General features: G+C 41.3%; 1 protein-coding gene and 1 pseudogene across 7 annotated transcripts in view; both read left to right on the top strand.

The window, feature by feature from the left end:
• The window catches only part of ZMYND8 (zinc finger MYND-type containing 8), a 540,997-nt gene that overhangs the window by 368,175 nt on the left and 159,603 nt on the right, over positions 1–13,219 (top strand). For 5 of the 7 annotated variants that reach the window (XM_069072350.1, XM_069072348.1, XM_069072346.1 and 2 more), the window contains exon 1: positions 12,689–13,087. The exons of the other annotated variants lie outside the window; for them this stretch is intronic. The gene's annotated coding sequence lies outside the window, so the exon portion shown is untranslated. Of the gene's footprint in view, positions 1–12,688; positions 13,088–13,219 lie in introns of those variants that run through there. 7 annotated transcript variants of the gene reach the window in all.
• Positions 4,544–5,369, top strand: LOC138149378 (nascent polypeptide-associated complex subunit alpha pseudogene; annotated as a pseudogene).

Below are 13,219 nucleotides of genomic sequence, written 5' to 3'. Positions count from 1 at the left end.
GAAAAAGTACTAAATCTGTAAATTAATTTAGGTATAATATAATTTTTATCATATTGAAATAGCCCACCCATGAAAAATGAATAGGCCTCCAGTCATTCGCCTTCCTTTATTTCTTTTCTCAATATTCATCAAGCATTCTTTTAAAAAATAGATTCTAAAATTTAGTCAGGTGCTAGAATCAAACTTAATGGCCTAAAATTTTCAAGGCCCCACTTTCTTCCCATTCTTGCAAATTGGAACACTACTCGTCCTTCTCCAGGGCTGAAATACCTTTTCCATTCTCCCTGATCTTTCACAAATCATTGACAGCAGCTCGACAATCACAGCTACCATTTCTTTCTCTACCCTAGGACATAGTTCATCCAGGTCAAGTGATTTAAACTCATGAAGGGCAGGAAGATGCCCTCTTGTTATCCCCTTACTTATCTAGGTTATTAATTCTCCATTAGCATCTTTCTGTCCTTGCTAGTATAAAGTTCATTTTCCTTGGGAGAGAAGAAGCAGAAACAGCTCTGCCTTCTTACCAAGATAAATTATAATTGTCCTATCCACCTTGAGCCATTGTCCTATCCTTTCTTTGAGTCTCTTCTTCTCCTTAAAAATGTTTTTATTAATATTTTTATATCAACATAGTTTCCCTCCAGCACCCTCTTACCTATCCCTCCTAGAGAATCTTCCCATGTAACAAATAGTATTTTTAGGGACAAAAAAAAGAGGAAAAAAATCCATATAACTTATCAATACATTGAAAAGGTCTGAAAATATGTGCACATGCAACAATGATGAGTCTCCTACCTCTGCAAAGTGGTAGGCTGGCAGTGTCTTTTCCTCTCTTCTTTATAGTTATGCTTTTTTTTTTAGAGTCATCCTTATTCTTTATAATTTCCTAACATTCACTTTTGATTTTTTTTTCTATGTGTAGTTGTTCTTTCTACATACATTGTTGTAGTCATTATGTATATTATTTTCTTGGCTCAATTCTCCCAATATGCCTTTAAACAAAATTTGTACTTATGTTATCCTTAAGTTTCTCCTTCAGCTCAGCTCCTGAGCTTTAGCACTGCTGACATTATTGCTTTTTTTTTTTTGGAGGGGGCAAGGCAGGGTAATAGGGGTTAAGTGACTTGCCCAAGGTCACACAGCTACCCGTGTTTCCCCAATAATAAGACCTATCCCGAAAATAAGCCCTCCCCTTACTGTGTAAGATTCCTCTAAAATAAGCCCTCCCCCCAAAATAAGCCCTATTGAGATTGCTACTGTAGTGAAGGTGATCCCCTGAGCTACATGCTACATTATGGTACCCTCTGAATGCACCGTTCCCCCCGCCCCCCCCCCCCCCCCCCCCCCTCCCCCCCCCCCCCCCCCCCTTCAGCGATCTCGCCGTCCCCCTCATCCCCCCCCGTGAAACTCACACCGCGCTCCGAGCTGCATCCAATCAGAGCTGCAGCAGTGAGTGCGTCATCCTGTTCTTCCCCAGTGATTTGCTTGCTGGCGCCATTGAGAGCAGTGCTGCGGAGGAGAGCTGAGGCAGGACAACATAAGCCCTCCTCTGAAAATAAGCCCTCTGGTATTTTTCTTTCCAAAAAAATTTAATAAGACAGTGTCTTATTATCGGGGAAACACGGTAGTAAGTGTTAAGTGTCTGAGGCAGGATTTGAATTTAGGTCCTCCTGACTCCAGTGCTCCACTGCGCCACCAAGTGGTCCCTGCTGACAATATTCTTACAAGAGAATAATCATTTCTTATAGCACAATAGTATTCTGTTACAAGCATATACCATAACTTATTCAGCCATTCCCCAATTGATGGACATTCAATTAATTTCCAATTCTTTGCCACCACAAGAAGAGCTGCTACAAATATTTTTGTACAAATATACAATATTTTCTCTTTCTGGGGATCTCTTTGGGATACAGTAGTGGCAATGCTGGATCAAAGGGCATGCGCTTTTGTTTTATATCCTTTTTTCCCTGTCCTCATAATCCTCTAAAAATGTCTTTTTTAAGATTGAAGTTGACCTGTGAACTTCCTGACTGATCTCTTTAGTCATCTTCCATTTTTCCTCTTCATCAGAATTGTTTTTGTGTCTTCAGAATTTCATTTTTTAAAAACTTTCCTTCCCTTCTGGGCTGACTTCTGCAATCCAATCCTTTTCACCTACCCTTTCTTTGAAAACTGACCTCCTAAAAATGGCCTAGCTATACCACATTTCAAACTGTATTATGAAGTGGTAATCATCAAAACAATATGGTAATAGCTAAGAAATAGAGTGGTGGAGCAGTAAAATAGGCTAGGTACACTAGACACAGTAGTAAATGATCATAGTAATCTAGTATTTGACAAACTCAAAGATCCAAGCCTGTGAGATAAAAAAAACCTGCTGGGAAAACTGGAAAACAGTATGGCAGAAACAAGGCACAGACCAATATCTCATATCATATGCCAAAATAAAGTCAAAATGGGAACATAATTTAGACATAAAGGGTGCTACCATAAGCAAATTAGGAGAGCATGGAATAATTTACCTTTCATTTCAATGGAGAAGAGAAGAATTTGTGACCAAATAACATAGATAGAGTACATTGCAAAGTGTAAAATGAATAATTTTTGTTTATATTAAATTAAAAAGGTTTTGCACAAACAAAACCAATGCAACCAAAATTAGGAGAAAAACAGAAAACTGGGAGAAAATTTTACAGCAAATATCTTTGATAAAGGTCTTATTTCTCAAATATATAGAGAGAACAGAGTCAAATTTATAAGAATACAAGTCATTTTCCAATTGGTAAATGGTCAAAGGATATGAACTGACAGTTTTCAGACAAAGAAATAAAAACTATCTGGGGCAGATAGGTGGCACAGTGAATAGAGCACCAGCCCTGGAGTCAGGAGGACTTGAGTTCAATTCTGCCCTCAGACACTTAACACTTACTAGCCCTGTGACCTTGGGCAAGTCACTTAATCCCAATTGCCCTGCCTTCCCTCCTCCAAAAAGCAAAACAAAAACTGACTCTGAGTTACACCTCGAACCTATCAGATTGGCTAACATTAGAGAAAAGGAAAATGATAAGTGTTGGAGGGGATGTAGGAAAACTGGTACATTAATGTGTTGTTTGTGGAGCTGTGAACTGATCTAAACATTCCGGAGAGCAATTTGGAATTATGCCCAAAGAGCAATCAAACTGTGCATGCCCTTTGATCCAGCATTGCCACTACTTGTATCCCAAAGAGATCCCCAAAAAGAGGAAATGTTGTATATTTGTACAAAAATATTTACAACAGCTCTTCTTGTGGTGGCAAAGAATTGGAAATTGAGGGAATGTCCATCAGTTGGGAAATGGATGAATAAGTTATGGTATATACTTATATCAGAATATTACTGTGCTATAAGAAATGATAAACAGGATGGTTTCAGAAAAAAAAAACCTGGAAATGTACATAAATTGATGTAAAGTGAGCAGAATCAGGAGAACATTGTACACAGTATCAGTATATTGTATGATGATCAACTGTGAATGATTTAGCTATTCTCGGGAATACAATGATCTAAGATAATGCCAAAGGACGCATGATGAAAAATGCCATCTGCCTTCAGAGAAAAAATTGGTGTCAGAATACAGACAAAAGCATACTATTTTTCATTTTCTTTCTCTTTTTTTGTTAGAGTTTGATTCTACAAAATGACTAATATGGAAATGTTTTATATGATTGCTCCTGTATAACCTATATCAGATTTCTTACCATCTCAGGGAGGGTAGAGGGTAATGGAGGAGAGGGAGATAGGGATAGAATCTAGAATTCTAAACTAAAAAAAAAAAAGAATGTTAAAAATTGTTTTTATGGGGAGCGGCCAGGTGGCTCAGTGAGTAAGAGCACCAGCTCCAGTGTTGGGATGACCTGGGGATCGAATGCGGGCTCAGACACTTAGCACCACACCCAGAAATAACTGGTCGTGTAACCTTGAGCAAGTTACTTAACCCTAATTGCTAAAAAAAAAAATGTTTTTGTATATAATTGGGGGAAAATAAAATATCATTTAAAAAAAGAGATAAAGGGGTGGCTAGGGGCACAGTGAATAGAGCCCTGGCTCTGCAGTCAGGAGGACCTGAGTTCAAATCTGGCCTCAGACACTTAACACTAGTTGTGTGACCTTGGGTAAGTCACTTATCCCCAATTGCCCTGCCTTCCCCCCTCCAAAAAAGAAACATACCCAAAAAGAAAAAGAGAGAGAGAGACAGAGAGAGAGAGACAGAGAGAGAGAGACAGAGAGAGAGAGAGAGAGAGGAAAAGAAAACTGCCCTCCTGAAATCTAGGATGCATATCCCTGGCTTCCTTTTCCTTCTCTGTCAAAAATTTAAGTAGTGATCATTTTCTCTTCCCAAGTTTCTCATCATTTTCATCCTTCAAAATCAATTCTTCTGTTGGTTAGAATCAGCTCAATTAGGTCCTATAGTGCCAACAGTCACTATAAATACACCTGCATAGTGCTCAATCACAAAATATAACAGACTCTCCACATAGAAGACAGAAGTAAAACATTTAGCACTCCAGCTCTCTTTCTGCATCCATCTTGGATCTGTGTTCCTCTCACAAAATGCCTGGCGAAGCAACAGAAACCGTCCCCGCCACAGAGCAAGAGTTGCCACAGCCCCAGGCTGAGACAGGGTCTGGAACAGAATCTGACAGTGATGAATCAGTACCAGAGCTTGAGGAACAGGATTCTACACAGGCAACCACACAACAAGCCCAGCTGGCAGCAGCCGCTGAGATCGATGAGGAACCGGTCAGCAAAGCAAAACAGAGTCTAAGTGAAAAGAAAGCACGAGAGGCTATGTCCAAACTGGGACTTAGGCAAGTGACAGGGGCTACTAGAGTCACCGTCCGGAAATCCAAGAACATTCTCTTTGTAATCACAAAGCCAGATGTCTACAAGAGCCCAGCTTCAGATACCTACATAGTCTTTGGGGAAGCCAAGATTGAGGATCTGTCTCAGCAGGCACAGCTAGCTGCTGCTGAAAAATCCAAAGTTCAGGGTGAAGCTGTTTCAAACATACAGGAAAACACACAAACTCCAACTGTACAAGAAGAAAGCAAAGAGGAAGAGGTTGATGAAACAGGTGTGGAAGTTAAAGACATAGAATCGGTCACGTCCCAAGCAAATATATCCAGAGCAAAGGCTATCCGAGCACTAAAGAACAACAGTAACGATATTGTTAATGCAATTATGGAATTAACGACGTAACAATCTGGAGACAAAGACATTTTTTTCAGTGTTTCAGAGAAGATTAAATGCAACCTGATTTGAAATTTGTACTGTGTCTATCAATAAAGTTGTGGCTTCTTGTTGGATAAAAAAAAAAAAAGTAAAACATTTATTCAGACACCAGAAAACTTAATCCCAAAACCAGTAAGCCAATTCCATCATAGTAGCAGATAAGTTAATAAGCCATAACAGCACAGAGAGCCACAACATAAGCCTATCTCCCTGGGATGCATTCTCTCCTCCCTCCAGTCTAGTTGCTCTGACTCCCAGCTCCTTGTGGGCTCTTGTCCACCCTTCAGCAAACTCCTCCCACCACAAGCTACAGGTGATTACATTCAGCCTATTACAGGGAAGGGTATATCTTCCAAGCAGGCAAGGTCTTTAAATTCCCTTAGGCTTATTAAGGGGCAGGATGGATCTTCAGATTCCCATTACCATAACAGGTTCAGAAAATCACCTTACTTCACTAATTCCTCTACCTTCTAAAGGTCATGACATGGTAGGAATTTTTGTTGTTAAGTTATTTTTCAGGTATGTCCAACTATGTGTTCCCATTTGGAGTTTTCTTGGCAAAGATACTGGAGTGGCTTGCCATTTCCTTCTTCAGCTCATTTTACAGATGAGGAACTGAGGCAAGTAGGGTTAAGTGACTTGCCAAGAGTCACAGGGTGTATCCCTTGAGTTTGGAAGTTCTGAACTAAAATAGAGAAAAAGCTTATCAGGCACTGATACTAAGTCTGGTATCTATATCATGAGGCTCTGGGTGGTAAGGGAACTGCCTGGAGAGGAAAGAACAGGCCTAGATCAGAACTGAGATGGTTAAAGCTTTTTTGCTAATCAGCCACAGAATCAAGCCATGATTGGCCCCTAAACTTGCAGTCTGAGACCTACTTTCCATCCCCTCCCCCCAAAAAAAGATTATTTAAGTATAATTAGCTTCCTTTGTCATTTTATGTATTGAATGCATTTAAAAACATTATCGTGTGAAAGGATCCATAGGTTTCATCATACTGTCAAAGGGGTCCATGACACAAAAAAAGGACCTCTGTTTTAGGGAGTCTATAATATATTCAGATCACAGTATTGTTTCTGTTTCTATCTATATAGATCTTACTCACATACTTTTCTCCTCCTTTAAATATGCAGAAGAATCTACTTAGGTTTAATTACTCCTCTTTGGACCAACACTGAATAGGTCTCTCCATTAAAGTCAAGTTTTGTTATAAATGTTTCAAGAGCTAATCACCACCTCCCTTAACACATCTAGCCTCAACAGAATTGTGAATGAGTGAAATCTTTCCAAGTACAAGGTAAATGGGAAGTAGAAAAAGTGTAACTAAGATGCCCTCTACACAATAATAGTAGATCATGAAAGGGATCAATTTTGTTCATATGAAAAGGGCCTTAGAACCATGTGGGAGTCCACACAGTCATGACCCTCCCTTTGTTTGAAGTTATGAACCCAATAAAGGTATTTCTTCCTTCAGTCATAAGGTGCATCTTGGGTTACTTGAACACTGTTCGATCCTCTGAAGTTTTGATAGACTGAACCTGCATTAAGTCAAGTCAACTCAACTCAACAAGCATTTATTTAGTGCCAGGCGCTGTGCTAAGTGCTGGGGGTACAAAGAAAGGCAAAAGACAGGCCCTGCCCTCAAAGAGCTCACAGTCTAACGGGAAGACAAAATGAAATCACTGTATAGAAGCCAGATATAAAAAGGGTGTTTTGGAGATAACCACAGAGGGAAGGGACTAACATTAAGAGGAACCAGGAAATGCTTCTTATGCAAAGTGCACTTTTAGCTTGTACTTGAAGGAAGTCAGGGAAGCCAGGAGATGGAGATAAGGAGGGAGAGAATTCCAAGAATGGAAGATAGCCAATGAAAATGCAGCTCCACTGGTGACGGTTTCTGAGTTCTTCTGGACACTTAAATGACTTCATTTAGATTTCTGGACAGGTGTTGGTGCAAAAAGACTCTGCTCTCCGGTTGAGAACCTGTCCCTATCCCTACTTCTAGAATACATGCTATGGATTCATGGGCCAGCTAAGGAACTAGCATCTGGGATTTTACTTAGGAGGAGAATAAGGTGAGCTCTATGGAGTGGACTGGCTGTCTTTTTTCCTATCTATTTTTTTAGCTTTAATTTATTAACTGCTTCTCCTATACAAAATAGTGCTGGCTTTCTTCTAGGTGGAACGGGGAGTGAATCTGGCTTCTGAAACCTACTTTTGACTTAAAATACTGGGTACACTCATGTAGCAATCAATTCTGCTGGGCCTCCATGAGGCCTGGGGAGATGGGGGAGGGCAGATGGAGGGCAGCAGCCAGGATCTTCTAGGGCCACTGAAGCTGAGACTTAACAAGGCTTGGCCGATGGCTCCAAGGGTATTGAAGTAGGCAGGCCATGATGAAGGATACAACAGGTTTAACTACCTGACTAAGAGAGAAAGTGGATGGAGGAGACTAGGGTATCTTTTCAATAGATAAAGCTTCTCTGGAAACCCCACCCCAGCCAATATACAACCTTGCTATTTTGAGTACTTGGATACTCCCTCCCAGGATTCAGATCATCAATTCATCTGCAACTTTGAGAACACACAGTTGGCTGGGGGCCCTGTGAGGTTGACTGATGATATCCATAGTTACTAAGAATCATTTTCCAGGGAACAATGCAGGCTCAAGTCCACCTTTGCGGAAATAATAATAGCTAGCATGTATACAGTGCCTACTATGTGTCAGGCACTGTGATAAGAGCTTTACAAATATTGTCTCATTTTATCCTCCCAACACAAACCCTGGGAGATGTGTCATCATTTTACAGCTGAAGAAACAAGTAGAGGGAGGTTAAATGACTTGGCCTAGGTCACATAGCTAGGTCTTCCTGACTTCCAAGTCCAGGACTCTCCCCACTGTGATACCTACCGTGTTTCCCCGATAATAAGACACTGTCTTATTTTTTTGGACAGAAAAACATCAGAGGGCTTATTTTCAGGGGAGGGCTTATTTTAATGAACATTGACAGCAATGACATGTGACTCCTCTACAATTGCTTTCTTATACTCAACAGTATAGCTCTTCCTTTTTGTACTCATGCCTGGGGGTCAAAACAGACAGAATAATAAAATTATGACCATCAGTCCTTCTTTTCACTCCATCATGACCCCTGAGTTCTTCTTTTTTCCTCCATCATGCCCTTTTTATCCTCCATCATGCCCCCTCACTCCCGCTTACATACCGGGTTTTTATGTTGTCCTGCCTCAGCTCTCCTCCTCGGCACTGTTCTCAATGGCGACAGCAAGCAAATCACTGGGGAAGAACAGGATGACGCGCTCACTGCTGCAGCTCTGATTAGATGCAGCTCGTGTAGCGTGTAGCGCAGGGGATCACCTTCACTACAGTAGCTATCTCAATAGGGCTTATTTTCGGGGGAGGGCTTATTTTAGAGGAATCTTACACATTAAGGGGAGGGCTTATTTTTGGGATAGGTCTTATTATCGGGGAAACATGGTAGTTGCCTCCTAAAAAAACAAACAAGGAGCAAGTTTTTGGAAGAGGTCACACAGTGAAAATGAGAGCCAAGAGTGAAGAATAGGACTGAGTTAGTGAGCCAGGTTTCTTTTATTAGGGGATGTGGGAAGGATACCACAAAACCATCCTGTTCCTGATGATGAGGTGCAGGCTCCGGGAGCCCCCTTGAGCTCTGACTGAATCGTCCCATTGGATGAGGCATTTACATGAGGCCATAAGCCTTTCATTGTGGCTGGACCCAAACCTGAGTTACCAGTCTAGGCCCCTTGGTCCTGCTAGCTCCCACCCTTGATCCTCCCAAACCCTCCATTGTCTCATCTCCAGGTGGCCTCCAGCTGCTTCCCACCTTAATCTCTCGTCACTGGAGCCTGACCTCATCTGACTCCTCCTGAAGACCCTCCCCAAACTCCTCCCCTAGATTCCTCCCACAACCTTTCTGTATATAAGACCCTGTCTTGCCTCCACGAGGTGTGAGAGCTCCTGAGAATTATCTAATGCAGACTCACTCTGTGTTAGATTATTCTGGTCTGCTTGTCCAATGCAAGCTTCATAGATACCAAGGCTCCTTAAGAGTCTACCCATTAAGGCGAATCTCTAATAAACTTTGTTTTAATTTGGCTGAGAGAAGACTTGATTCGAATTCATTCAGCAAGACCCGGTATGTTGGTATTTTGGGGTCTCGAGCACCCCTAACCCTAATACCTCTTCACAGATAGCCAGTCTACCCCTCCGATACTTCTTCACGCTGACTCAAGCACCAAAATCTGTGTGAAGGTCCAAGTTCCCAAAGCTCCATGTTTGCAGCAGCCAGTGGGATTTGTGGATATATTGCTCTTAATTATATAAAGAAAAAGATCTATTGGGGCAGCTAGGTGGCACAGGAAGAGCACCAGCTCTGGAGTCAGGAGGGCCTGAGTTGAAATCCGGCCTTGGACACTTGACACTTAATAGCTGTGTGACATTGGAGAAGTCACTTAGCCCCAATTGCCTTGCTTTGCCCCCTAAAAAAAGAAGTCTATTTCTAACTTCCTCATTTCTCATCAGCAAAGCCCCTAATCTTTAGGGTTTTTTTTTTCCCTAGATATCTGGGTATTATTTAACCAAGGCATATGTGCTGAGCTCGCAATTGTACACTCATGAGTGGTCTTTTAAGCCGTTCAGCCTTGGAGTATCTTCAAGACACTCAATGGTTTTAGACATAGATGCCTATTGTCTGGGGGAAACCTATCATGGTCTGCTTTTCATAATTCATGAGAAGATGACATTAACAGTGCCCGTAACATTGGGAGATGGTGGTTAAATCAGGATGGATAGTCTCACTCAGTTTGGTTGCTGAGACCTTGAGAGAACCTTGAGAGAAGCTGCTGTTTTCAAAGAACAGGTGAAGGAAGCAATCATCCCCTTTGCAGAAGACACAAAAAAGAAAAAAAAAACTTTTAGTATGTAAATTTATGAAACTACAAGTGGATATGCTTCAAAGAAAAAACTGACCTCATTATGCAAGCAAAAAGGATTACAATAAACAATACTTAATAAAATTTTTTAATTTAGAAAAGGAGTCTCCCAAAATGGGTGTTTCACTGGCAGTTTCACTAGCCAGCCAGTCAGTAAGCATTTCTTAAGTATTTACTGATGAGGTACAGGCTCTAGGAACCCCCCCTTGAAATCTGATTAAATCATCCCATTGGATGAGGCATTTGCATGAGGCCCTAAGCCTTACATTGTGGCTGGGCCCAGACCTCTATTACTAGCCTAGCCCTCCATTGTCCATCTAACTTCCCACCCTAGAGCCTATCAAAATATCTGTCCACCCTTGAACTGGCCTAGCCCCCCATTGTCTGTAGTCTCCCGGTAGCCTCCAGCAACTTCCCACCCTTAATCCTTCATTTACCTCATTAACTCCTTCTGAAGACCCTCCCCAAACTCCTCCTCTAGACCACCCCTAGATTCCTCCCACAACCTTCTGTATATAGGAGGGTTGTTCCCTCCATGTGGTGTGAGAGCACCATAGAATGACCTAGTGCAGACTTAACTCTATGTCCAGTACAAGTGAACTTTTAATCAACTTTACTTTTCTTGGGCTGAGAGAAGACTTGAGTTGAATTCATTTGGCAGGACCCAGCATGTTGGTGTTTTGGGTTCTCCAGAGCAACCCTAACCCTCTTTATGGGTAACTTCTTCATTTACTATATGCTAGCTACTATGCTAAGCCTGTTCTTCCTGGAATATTCCACTGCAAGGCTCAACCTCCTTCTTCCCCTGGTGAGTGACTCTGGGAGCCTCCATTTTGTGAAGCATTTATTTTTATTTATTTATTTATTCATTCATTCATTTATTTAAAAGCAACTGGGGTTAAGTAACTTGCTCAAGGTTACATGGCCAGGTGTTTCTGGGTGGATGCTAAGTGTCTGAAACCCTGGGAACAGAAGCAGAGAGTCCCTGCCCTCAAAGAGTTTATGTACTAATGAGGGAAGATAACAAATACAAGTGAGAGAAATTGTTTCTCTATTATATTGATGACTAATTATTAAACTAGGAGCCAGAGGTTTTTTTTTTAGCCTTCATTTCCTCATTTAGGGTTCATCCCCTAAAGGTCAGTCAGCCAGCCTCTGAAAGACTTCTGTTTAGAGTATAAACAGAATCTAATCTAGGTGAATTTCTGCCCCAAAGCAATGAGACCATGCCTCTGTACCAACCCCACCCCCCCATTCTTAGTTCTTAGCAAGAGGAGCTGAAAACTTTTATCCCATCACCTCATTAATTGTTCATCAATCAGGGTTGATTTTTAGCCATCAGGGGCACCCTCTTTTCCAAAAGTATATTAAGGGGGCAGCTAGGTGGTGCAGTGAATAGAGCACAGGCCCTGGAGTCAGGATAACCTGAGTTCAAAGGGGCCTCAGATACCTAACACTTACTAGCTGAGGACCTTGGGCAAGTCACTTAACCCCAATTATCTAGCCTTGCCCCCTCCAAAAAAGCAACAACAACAAAAAGTATATTAAGGCTTTCAGCATCTTCATGTATTTGTCTTTGGTTAAAGAGAGAAACCTCTGGCCATCAATTTATTGATTATTAGCTAACCTAATTGATAAATTGATTGTTAATTACCCAGAAACTTTATCAGGCTTCTCATTTGTTCCACAAGGGAGTTGAAAGGAAAAAGTGAGGTGCCAGGTGTGAAGGGAATATGGGTGAGGCTGGTGATGCCCCAAAACTACTACAATAGTAGCATCAAAGATCACTGATCACAGATCACTATAACAAGATGTAATAATAATGCAAAAGTTTGAAATGCTGTGAGAATTACCAAAATGTGACAGAGACATGATAGGAGCACGTGTTGGTGGAAAAATGGTGCCAACAGACTTGCTTGATGCACAATGGCCACAAATCATCAACTTGTAAAAAAAAAAAAGCAGTAATTACAAAGTACAATAAAACTGAGGTATGCCTGTAATAATAATCCTGGCTTGACCCATCACTCAGGTCAAAATTCATACATCTGTGTATAGAACCTTGAACCATGAATTAAAATAAACAATTAAAATTAGGCATTGATTAAAGAAAAAACACCATTCAACATAGTACCTCAGTTCTAAGTCTACTGATGTGAGCAGAATGGTCCCCATTTGTATAACAGGGATGCTACAGACTTTGCTCCCCCTCACAGAAAATATAAAAATACATAAAATGATGGGGTAGAGATTCTGGGAAACCCCTTGAACTCTGATTGACTCTTCCCAAATGAAGAGGTATTTGCCTGAGGTCATAAGCCTTCCATTAGAGCAAGGCCAAAATCTCTTACTCTTACTAGCCTAGACCCACATTGTCCAGCTGCTTCCCACCCTAGATCCTATCAAAATATTAGGTAGCACATCCGAGTAAGAGCATGTAATGCGAATGTAAATTTTAAAGATCTTCCCTGCCCCTAGGCTAAAGTGCACCAGAAGCCTGGGGAGGGAGGCTTGTTTTTCAGTAGATACTTTTTGATTGGCCAGTGGGTCAATAAGGCTGTTACATTCTCTGAGCCAGGAGAAGGCTATATAAGCCCTGATGTGTAGCTTTGTTTTGGGACTCACTTTGAGAAGTGTTCTGTGATTTGATCTGAATTCTGGGAAGTCGTTGTTGAGAGTCCCCCGGCTTTGAAAAACCCAGAATGTGGAAACCCAGATGTTGACTGGGTATGGATGTAATGGTTGGACAGTTTGGAAATCTGTCTACTTGATGTTTCTGTCTTGATAATTATGCCTGTATACTTTGAGGTTCAGGGTGCTGACCTTTTCTCCTGAACAAGGTAAACGATATATGTCTGACTGATTAAAGTAAGCTTGGTAACCCATTTTGAGTTGCTTTCCTTTAACAAAGCAGATCCAAGAACCTGTGGTAGCTGCAAACCCTGAGGACGCTTGGGGTGCTTGCTGCTACA

The sequence above is a fragment of the Petaurus breviceps genome, unplaced genomic scaffold, assembly GCF_028583685.1.
Source record: "Petaurus breviceps papuanus isolate PSGF00001 unplaced genomic scaffold, PetGlider_PUasm1.0 90847, whole genome shotgun sequence".
NCBI lineage: Eukaryota > Metazoa > Chordata > Mammalia > Diprotodontia > Petauridae > Petaurus > Petaurus breviceps.
Note: the sequence above shows the minus strand (reverse complement) of the source record. Positions and strands in the feature narration are given on the sequence as shown.